Consider the following 10,904-nt stretch of genomic DNA (forward strand, 5'->3'; position numbering starts at 1 on the left):
TATCAACAATATAATTTGCCTGAGTAGCTGGACAGGACAAAAAATACATTTTTATGTTATTACCGCTTTATAATTTTTATGTTATGAAAATTTATAACCAGGACCCAAACCTTGTCAAAATCTCCCCCAAACACTTTTTTTGTCCAACTCATCAAACGTAACACAAACAAGCGGGTCAAGTTTGGGGAGAGTTTAACAAGGTGGAGCTTGGGGGGCTGGTTATAAATAATCACACAATAACAAAACAACTATTTTTTGTCCTGTCCAGCTTCTCAGGCAAATCATATAGTTGATGTAGATGCCCATATTGGCTGTTCAGATTTACTTTACAACATAGAAGTGTAGGATACTTCTCTTGTTGCCTTATTTGTATTTGACTTTATTAAATGTATTTATATTATCATTTGGTGCAGCCGGGCCGGAGCAGGAGGGGATAGAAAGAGAAAAAAAAGGAAGACAGAGGGGGGAATTGTGGGGACAAGAGGGGGATTAGACAGAGAGACAAAAACAACAACAGCAAACACAACAATAACAACAACAACAACAATAGAGCAACATCAGCAAATACGACATGCACAAATGTGATGGAAAAAGTGATAGCAAATAAGCAGTTAGCGAAAACAAAAAATAATACATAAATGACAATGAGCATTATTACACTACAAATGGAGCAATACAAATACCAATAGAAAGAGCGCTATTGATAATGAACAATACCGATAATTTACCTCTATTTTCAACAATACAGTTGTTCAAATGCAACAATACATATACGTAATGATAACTAGAGATACGAAAGAATGCAGAAAAATGGAGGGGAAGAAAGAGAAGCAACCTATATTAACCTTGTAGATTGTTATAGTAACAATAGGTTAAGCTTTGTCAGTGTGCCATGTGTTACCCAGTTTACCCTAGGGCAACAACGTTAATATATGTTTGATGAAACGTGATTATGTGCATGAGTGTATACTGGTATATGTACAGAATGTGTATATGTGTTTGTACAGTGAATGTATATGTACAGTATGTGTATGTTTGTACAGTGAATGAATAACAAAACAACTATAATAGTTAGACAAATATTATTTGCAGCACAAACAAATGGGACAAGATTGGGACAGATTTGGATAAAGTGGGTGTTGGGAGACTGGATGACATCGCTAGTCAGAAAAAATTTATTGTAGAATAACTTAAAACAAAAAATGTTACAGCACAAATGCTGCAAAAATGAACGACAGTGTTATTTTAATATTTGCAATGATAAGGGGGGCCCGACTTCCTACAGGTGCTGCAAACTTGTCCCGGACGCACCTGCTGTAAAGGAGGGAACACGGCAAAAACAGCAAATTGAGGTTGGTTTCTTTTTTAATTGTCTCTTCAAAGATGACATGAAAACATTCAAAAACTTTGGACGTTTGTGAAGACATGTTCATGTATTCACTCTGAATTCATCATTTGAACTGGAGGTGTGTGCGTGCATGTGTGTGTCTGCGACTACGTGAGTGTGAGTGCTGCGTGAGGGATTAGCTGCAGTGTGTGTCCACTAGTGATTAGCCTGGTCAGTGGGCCTGTTGTGCATTCACTCCGGCCATTAGCATATTAATGCTCACTCGCTCTTGATCCTCCCCAGCCCCCACCTCGCCGCCCCCCACCCTCCCAACCCACCCCAGCTCTTTCTCTATACATATTTCCCACACTGACTTGTCACTTCCTGCAGCTCCCATCTATAAATCTCACCCGCCATTCGTGGCTGCGCATCTGCGGGGTCCGGCCTGCAGAAATTTGAAGGTGCTCATTTTCCCTCCAAAAAATGGGGACCCCCTCCCCCTTCCCTCTGTCCCCTCGGTCCTCCTCCTTGCCTGATCTTTGCCTCCTTTTTTCATCCTGTGAGGGAAAACACACACACACACACACACACACACACACACACACACACACACACACACACACACACACACACACACACACACACACACACACACACACACACACACACACACACACACACACACACACAGGCAAATTAATGAATGCGCATACAGAAACTAAACACACACACTATAGTTTGACAAGTGCTAATTTACCACATCCTTGTCCACATGCGAGCAAACCGTTCAACTTTACTTTCCACGTCCTAAACACGACACACGCTGTTTGTTGTTTTCCCTGCGAAAATAAATATACTTGCAGTGTTTTAACGTTTGTTAAGCCTTGCATGTTGAATTCTCTGTAGAACCATTTGTTTTTTTGGATTTTTCCTTAACAGAAAAGCATAACTGTGACCACAGAACTAGAGCAAAAACAAACAGGTGTGTTTTTTTTTCTACAATAAACTGAATTTGAGCAACTGCACTGTAAAAGCCTGCTCATTTATGCTCTGATTGCAAAATATAGCAGCTTGTTTGTGTTGTTTCTCATATTAAAAGGCATTTCCTGCAAAATATATAATTCCTATAACTAATGCACTATTCAAAAAACTTGCAGTACATTTGTTGTAACTGAAACATGGCCTCAGTCTGGCATGTCTGTCTCTTCAAGACGACGCTTGGTGGTAAAGTCCCTCAGCGACCCTCTCGTTGATTTGGAGAGGTCAGGGGCGTGATGTCCATCCACAACTCCTGGTTTCACCAAGGCAGACGCAAGAATTGCGTTTGGACAATCAGCTCCGGACCTCCGTCCTTCTGCGGTGGTCGCCCGCAACGTCGTTCACGGTGGCCCTCCATGGAAAAGTCCCTCGGCCGCACTTTCTTTGAGACCTTTAACCTCATGGCCTCAGCTCAGCGCATGCGGGCGGACGCGAAAGGAGGAGGCGAGAAGAAGAAAAGAAGGAGAGAGAGAGCCCTAACTCACGCTCGCCCTCTGTGTGGATGACACCATGGATGAACGGAGGGGTCACCACCCGGGGGCCGCCAGGAGCTGCCAGTGTGACCTCGTACAAAAGAAGTCCCTCACATGAAAGGGGACAAAAGGCTGAGATGATGACCGCAGCACATCATGATCACACATGAGCACCAGTGAGCTGAGGGCAGGTGGGCAGGCTGTGAGGGTTGGAGGGGGTTGGAGATGGGGGTCTGGGCAGGGTGAGGGGGGGAGTGGGGGGCTGCAGATATATATAAAAAAAAAAAAAAAAGTAAAGCTCTGACGAACCCTAATCTGATTTGCCTTACGCAACATTTTCCTCTTTATCTGCTTCGCTCCGTGAGGCATTTTTCTCTTTCTGTGGGAGAGCCGGTCTTTATCCGAATTATGCGGTCTTTGCCGCGGCCGGGCCTATTCATGAGAACCCCATGTGCCGTGCCCACCATTGAGGTGCAGAGCAGCATGGCCACAAAAGGATGCCAGAGCCCCCCCCCCCCCCCCCTTCCCGCCCCCTAACCGCGACGCTCAACTCCGGCACAGTTTGAAGCTTTGGGAAAAAAAAATCTCACGGGAGTTTCTCCTTTCCTTCAAAAAGGTGACGACGCCGTCCGTCGCCACCGTCACGTCACGGTGAGGCGCGAACCATCCCAACCAGATCTAGAAGTTTAAAAACTTTGCTGGCGCTGATGGGAAATGAAAGCTCGTTTTCTGCGGCTCTTGTTGTCCCGCCGAGGCCTGCAGGCCTGAACTGATCTGCTCGCCGGGCGACACTAAAGCACACTCAGAAACCTTTCCCATGCACGGTTTGATCAAACATGATCAACGCTCGGGAATTACCTCCGAAAGCACTTGATGCGATGTCCCCCATCCTGCTCCTCCTCTTCTTTAGCCGCACGGCTGGCGATGTCCGACCACGCTTGTCGTCCCTCTCCTCCATCTTTCACCCTCGTCCACCTCTTGCACCTCTGGTCCCGCGTCCCTCTCCCTCGCCTTCTTCAACCCTCTGCGTCCGGACCCCAGGCCCCGCCCACTCAACCTCCGCCTTTACAATCCCGACGACCCTCTACCGGTTTTCCCCGCCCTCTCTCTCTCTCTCTCTCTCTCTCTCTCTCTCCCTTTCAATCGTTGCCCGTCTCTCCCTCGCTCGCTCGCTCTCCTCATTTCATGCAGCGCTGGGGTTACCTAAGAGACTGGGCCTGAATGGAGAAAATCTCCTTTGGTACAATGAAGTGGGTGAGAGGCAGAGAGGAGGCGGGCGGCGGAGGGGTGAGGCGGGGGGCCGGCGGGGTCGCATGGGGTGGGGAGGGGGCGACTGGGTGAAATATATAGATGAAAAGTTATGGAATCCTCCAAATCAATTAAGTGATTTTGCCTCGTTTTCTTGTCCAATCACCTCCTTCTTCTGGCGTCCATTTTTTCGGCGACGTTACCAAAGAAAGTCAGCAATAGGGGCGTTGATGGCGGCCATTTTTTGTTTGTTTGCGCTGCACAGTACCCCCCCCCCCCCAAAAGACCCAGAGGCCTCTCCGCAAAAACAAATGTTTCTTTTCCCCTGAACCACATGGAGCCGCTGAAGCGCCCGCAATTACGGCAATTAATCCGCTCACTCTTGCCCCGAATAAGGCGGCTTGTTTAGAGGCGAGTTACTGATTAGCGCCAAAACTGTTGCACTTTGTTTTTTTTTTCCGGCGGCAACCGTATTGAGCGCCTCTTGGCGATGCTAGTCACTTTGTCTCCTAGTTAGCAAACAGAACCCCCGCTGCTGCGCGCTGTCTTTACAACCCCCCCCTCCACCAGCCCTCTTTTCATCCGAGGATGTGAGAAAACAATAGGGGATAATAAAAGTACACAGATAATTAACGGCACGCGGCTGAAGTTAGCGCTCTCCTCCACGCTCCAAAAATAGCAGCGGTGTGAAATGGGATACGAGGAGGACTATTTTCAGATACTTGTTTGTAATGGCCGCCGTGTTGTGGTGAGGGGCTGCAGAATACCGGCCTTAATGGCTTCATCAGGGCAGTGGGCTTGAATGTGGCACAGGGGGTGTCAAAGTTAAGATGCGCTGTATATGTATAAGTATGTGCGTATGTGTGAAACAGGGGCATGGGGGGAGGGGGGGGGGGCTTAGGGCAGATGGTCCATGGTGCCCCCCCCCCTCCCCTTTCCAGGAGTGTGTGAATAAAGTTATTTCCAGGCCTCTGTCCATCTGTTACCGTGGCAGCAGCGGTGACCAAGGTGTTGCCATGGCGAGGTGGACACAAAAAGGCGTGGCGTGGGAACAGGTCCAGGGGTCAGGAGTGAGGGTCAGGGAGGTCAAGGGTCACAGCCAGCTGGACAGCACACAAGAGGAGGCCGGGGTGAGAAAAGAAGGTGGGAAGCCTTCGCCTTTCTTTCACGTTCTCCTCCTTTCTTCTCGCGGTCGTCCGAGGAGTGGACACCACTGGACGTTAACATTGAACTGGAGCGAGGGTGGGGGTACGACGTTAAGGGGGGGGGGTTCTTCATGGCTCCCTTGTATCAGCAAGTCGCCTCTAATCGTGCGCAGCATTTGCCAGCCAATTGACTGCGCTCGATTCCGCGCAGAAAAGCGAGCATTGAGGGGACGGCGGCGGCTGCGTGTGTCTGTGTGGCCCCCGTCTGCTCTTTGGTCCAGATAAGTGATACCCAAAGAAAACAAAAGGCAGCTTATTCTGCTCGTTTTGAGCTCAAAACTGCTCGCAAACAATAAGAACGGAGGCAATGAATCAATAGATGGCTTAAAACTGACCATTAATCCTAAACTCTTCTCCTATCCATCATCTTCTTGCCATGGTCGAGCATCAAACCAGTCAGTCTGAAAAAACAATCGGTCTATATAATCAATGTCATTGATTATATAAGATGATCAGTATCATTTGAATTCATGAGAAGCCAAAGTTATTTATGTAACAAACAGACATTTAGGAAACATTTTGGATTGTTTGTTATGTGACTATCCCAGGACATGGCATCCCCAACATGGCAGTCAGGCAAGCTAGCTCATTTACTGTATAATAACTTATTTTTCACCGTTAAAGCTCATTTTAAATCCATTCAACAGTTGTAGTGTTTTAGTTGTTGTGTCAAATGTTACAATTCAATTTTTTTGGAATGAATTCAGACAAGCTCGAGAAACTTAAAAATCAAAGCAAAGATACTATTAATCAACGCAATAAATGTCACTGATTTTGATGATTTGGAATGATTATATATAATTATCTTCAATTCAAAGTACAAAACCCAAAACCAGTGAAGTTGGCACGTTGTGTAATTCGCAAATAAAAACAGAAAACAATGATTTGCAAATCCTCTTCAACTTATATTCAATCGAATAGACTGCAAAGAAAAGATATTTAATGTTCGAACTGAACATTTTTTTTTGCAAATAATCATTAACTTAGAATTTAATGGCAGCAACACATTGCAAAAAAAGTTGGCACAGGGGCATTTTTACCAATGTGTTACATGGCCTTTCCTTTTAACAACACTCAGTAAACGTTTGGGAACTGAAGAGACACATTTTTCAAGCTTTTCAGGTTGAATTATTTCCCATTCTTGCTTGATGTACAGCTTAAGTTGTTCAACAGTCCGGGGGTCTCCGTTGTGGTATTTTAGGCTTCATATTGCGCCAAACATTTTAAATGGGAGACAGGTCTGGACTACAGGCAGGCCAGTCTAGTACCTGCAGTCTTTTACTATGAAGCCACTCTGTTGTAACACGTGGCTTGGCATTGTCTTGGTGAAATAAGCAGGGGCGTCCATGACAACGTTGCTTGGATGGCAACATATGTTGCTCCAAAACTGTATGTACCTTTCAACATTAATGGTGCCTTCACAGATGTGTAAGTTACCCATGTCTTGGGCACTAATACACCCCCATACCATCACAGATGCTGGCTTTTGGACTTTGCGCCGGATGGTTATTTTCCTATTTGTTCTGGAGGACACAACGTCCACAGTTTCCAAAAAACAATTTGAAATGTGGACTCGTCAGACCACAGAACACTTTTCCACTTAGGTCAGTCCATCTTGGATGAGCTCGGGCCCAGCGAAGCCGGTGGCGTTTCTGGGTGTTGTTGATAAATGGCTTTCGATTTGCATAGTAGAGTTTTAACTTGCACTTACAGATGTAGTGACAAACTGTAGTTACTGACAGTGGTTTTCTGAAGTGTTCCTGAGCGCATGTGGTGATATCCTTTACACACTGATGTCGCTTTTTGATGCAGTACCGCCCGAGGGATCGAAGGGCCGTAATGTCATCGCTTACGTGCAGCGATTTCTCCAGATTCTCTGAACCTTTTGATGATATTACAGACCGTAGATGGTGAAATCCCTAAATTCCTTGCAATAGCTCGCTGAGAAATGTTGTTCTTAAACTGTTCGACAGTTTGCCCACGCATTTGTTGACAAAGTGGTGACCCTCGCCCCATCCTTGTGTGTGAATGACTGAGCATTTCATGGAATCTGCTTTTATACCCAATAATGGTCCCCACCTGTTCCCAATTAGCCGGTTCACCTGTGGGATGTTCCAAATAAGTGTTTGATGAGCATTCCTCAACTTTATCAGTCTTTTTTGACACTTGTGCCAACTTTTTTGAAGCATCAAATTCTGTCTTTATTTACGAATTACACAACGTGCCAACTGCACTGGTTTTGGGTTTTATAGATTTCTGGTACTAATCACCAAAATTGTCAAGTGTCAGTGTTGATATACCTCACTCCTTATCACATAGGTGTCAAACTCAAGGCCTGGGGGCCACATCTGGCCCGCCACATCACTTAATATGGCCCGCGAAAGCCTGGAAATAATTTTCATCAGTAAAGTCCTTAATATTTTCTTACTAAATGTATTCATTCTTTCCACTTTGAAAAAAATACATGCACTGTGTGCAGTTGCATATCATTTTACCTCCAATATTGCAACAAATGTATTATCATACATTCCACAGAATGTATTAAAACTTAAATAAATTATTAAATATCTACTTGACTTATATTATCCATCAAATTGTGTACTATAACAATGTATGGTAAAAAATTGGCAGCTCAGTCACCAGAATGTTCTCATAAAAACAGGGATGCTAAAAAAACAAACACATTTTATGGTTAAATTCTAGCAAAGGAGGCGCCAGTTTTTAACCGCAAATGCTGCAGATCTAATGTTTTAAGTGTACCTTAAAAATATATCATAATAAAACGTTGAGGCAATTGTATAACATTATAATGAGGGGACTCCTTATACATTTAGTTCCAAGTGGCCCTCTGAGGGCAGCCATAACTGCAATGTGGCCTGAATTTAAAAGCTTGCGTTGGACATCGAGGCTTTTAACCTGATGCTGTTATTTGGAAGACACGTGTTCAAGCCTCAATGGAAGGGGTTACATTAAAGCGACAGTTTGCGAGTAGCTCAAACTTACCGTTATTTCCAAACTATGAGCCCCAACATTTTCCCCAAGCTTTGAACTCTGAGGCTTATGCAAAGATGTAGCTAATTCATGAATTTGGTTTCCAGGGCTTGCGAGCTTCAAGCTGCCAATAAATTGAGGCTTGTCACATTGGACCAATAAAATTGCTGGACTCTTCTGTGTTGAAAAAGACGCTACGAGCTCAGAAGCGAACTTGCCTCGAGACGAAAGGGAAAGTGAAAACAAGGCAGAGAAAATGTCGTACAAAGAAGTTTGTTCAACTCTGACACAGAAGGAGACAAATTCAACAGTTTCCGATAGATAGATAGCACTTGATTACTTTTCTGGGAGGCTTCTGTACGCCATGTTTTGTTGAATTTGTAAATTTTGAATGTCTATGCAGCCCATAAACGTGTGCGGTCCATATACGTACACAATAAAAGATGCACAAAAAAAAATCACATATTATATGTATATATATATATATATATATATATATATATATATATATATATATATATATATACATATATATAGAGATGTCCGATAATATCGGCTGATAAATGCTTTAAAATTTAATATTGGAAATTATCGGTATCGGTTTCAAAAAGTTAAATTCATGACTTTTTAAAACGCCGCTGTACGGAGTGTAGAAGAAGTACAGAGCAGTTGCGTCTCCCAGTCATACTTGCCAACCCTCCCGATTTTCCCGGGAGATTCCCGAATTTCAGTACCATTCTCGAAAATCTCCCGGGGCAACCAATCTCCCGAATTTCTCCCGATTTCCACCCAGACAACAATATTAGGGGTGTGCCTTAAAGGCACTGCCTTTGCGTGCCGGCCCAATCACATAATATCTACGGCTTTTCATACACACAAGTGAATGCAAGGCATACTTGGTCAACAGCCATACAGGTCACACTGAGGGTGGCCGTATAAACAACTTTAACACTGTTACAAATATGCGCCACACTGTGAACCCACACCAAACAAGAATGACAAACACATTTCGGGAGAACATCCACACCGTAACACAACATAAACACAACAGAACAAATACCCAGAACCCCTTGCAGCACTAACTCTTCCCCCAACTCAACCCCTACCCTCCAACCCCGCCCACCTCAACCTCCTCATGCTCTCTCAGGGAGAGCATATCCCAAATTCCAAGCTGCTGTTTTGAGGCATGTTAAAAAAAAAAAGCACTTTGTGACTTCAATAATAAATATGGCAGTGCCATGTTGGCATTTTTTTCCATAACTGGAGTTGATTTTTTTTGTAAAACCTTGTTACATCGTTTAATGCATCCAGCGGGCCATCACAACAAAATTAGGCATAATAATGTGTTAATTCCACGACTGTATATATCGGTATCGGTTGATATCGGAATCTGTAATTAAGAGTTGGACAATATCGGAATATAGGCAAAAAAGCCATTATCGGACATCTCTCTATATATATACTTATACTCGGGTGCGCTCTATAGTCCAAAAATTGTCGTACATGTTTTAAACATAAGAACACAACCGTTTAGCTTACTTACCATTAGTGGTTTAACAAAACATATGTATTTTTAAAAACCCTATATTTTGCACAATTACAAATTATATTCAATAAAAATTGCTTGTCAGTCTGCGGAATTTGTCTGGCATTCGGGCTTATACACGTATACGCAGGGAGCGCGTGCACATATACAAAGGCAACTAACAATTTAAAGCCATGCTGTTGTTACGATAGAGCATGGGTGTCAAACTCTGGCCCGTGGGCCAAATATGGCCCGCCGTGTAATTTCATTTGGCCCTTGAGGCAATATCAAATTAACACTAGAGCTGGCCCTCCGGTATTATACAGCGGCGGTGCCGCTGTAACACCGCATTCACCGCTAATACTCATACTTGCCAGCCCTCCCGATTTTCCCGGGAGACTCCCGAATTTCAGTGCCCCTCCCGAAAATCTCCCGGGGCAACCATTCTCCCGAATTTCTCCCGATTTCCACCCGGACAAGAATATTGGGGGCGTGCCTTAAAGGCACTGCCTTCAACGTCCTCTACAACCTGTCGTCACGTCTGCTTTTCCTCCATACAAACAGCGTGCCTGCCCAGTCACATAATATATGCGGCTTTTCACACACACAAGTGAATGCAATGCATACCTGGTCAACAGCCATACAGGTCACACTGAGGGTGGCCGTATAAACAACTTTAACACTGTTACAAATATGCGCCACACTGTGAACCCACACCAAACAAGAATGACAATCACATTTCGGGAGAACATCCGCACTGTAACACAACATAAACACAACAGAACAAATACCCAGAACCCCTTGCAGCACTAACTCTTCCAGGACGCTACGATATACACCCCCCGCTACCACCAAACCCCGCCGCCCCCCCAACCCCGCCTCCGCCCACCAAGTTAATGTTGATATTTACCTCAGAAGGCTGCAAATCGAAGAGGCATTATATTTTTTTTATTTAAATTGTATTTAATTTACCATTGATGTTTTTTCGTTTGTTTTTTGAAAGTTGATTTTGCACTATTAAGTTATATAAGCGTTGCTTGTTCCATATTCAGTGTTAAAGTAAATCAGTGTAGTAAACTGAGCCATAATCTTGCTAC

The 10,904-nt window shown here is 44.2% G+C and overlaps 1 protein-coding gene across 1 annotated transcript in view; it reads right to left on the reverse strand.

Moving 5' to 3' along the window:
- Window positions 1-1,683: 1,683 nt before the first annotated feature.
- The window catches only part of LOC133650327 (major histocompatibility complex class I-related gene protein-like), a 29,911-nt gene continuing 20,690 nt past the window's right edge, over window positions 1,684-10,904 (reverse strand). The window contains exon 7 of the mRNA XM_062047450.1: window positions 1,684-1,884. The gene's annotated coding sequence lies outside the window, so the exon portion shown is untranslated. The remainder of the gene's footprint in view (window positions 1,885-10,904) is intronic.

Source organism: Entelurus aequoreus, linkage group LG05 (assembly GCF_033978785.1).
Source record: "Entelurus aequoreus isolate RoL-2023_Sb linkage group LG05, RoL_Eaeq_v1.1, whole genome shotgun sequence".
NCBI classification, from domain to species: domain Eukaryota; kingdom Metazoa; phylum Chordata; class Actinopteri; order Syngnathiformes; family Syngnathidae; genus Entelurus; species Entelurus aequoreus.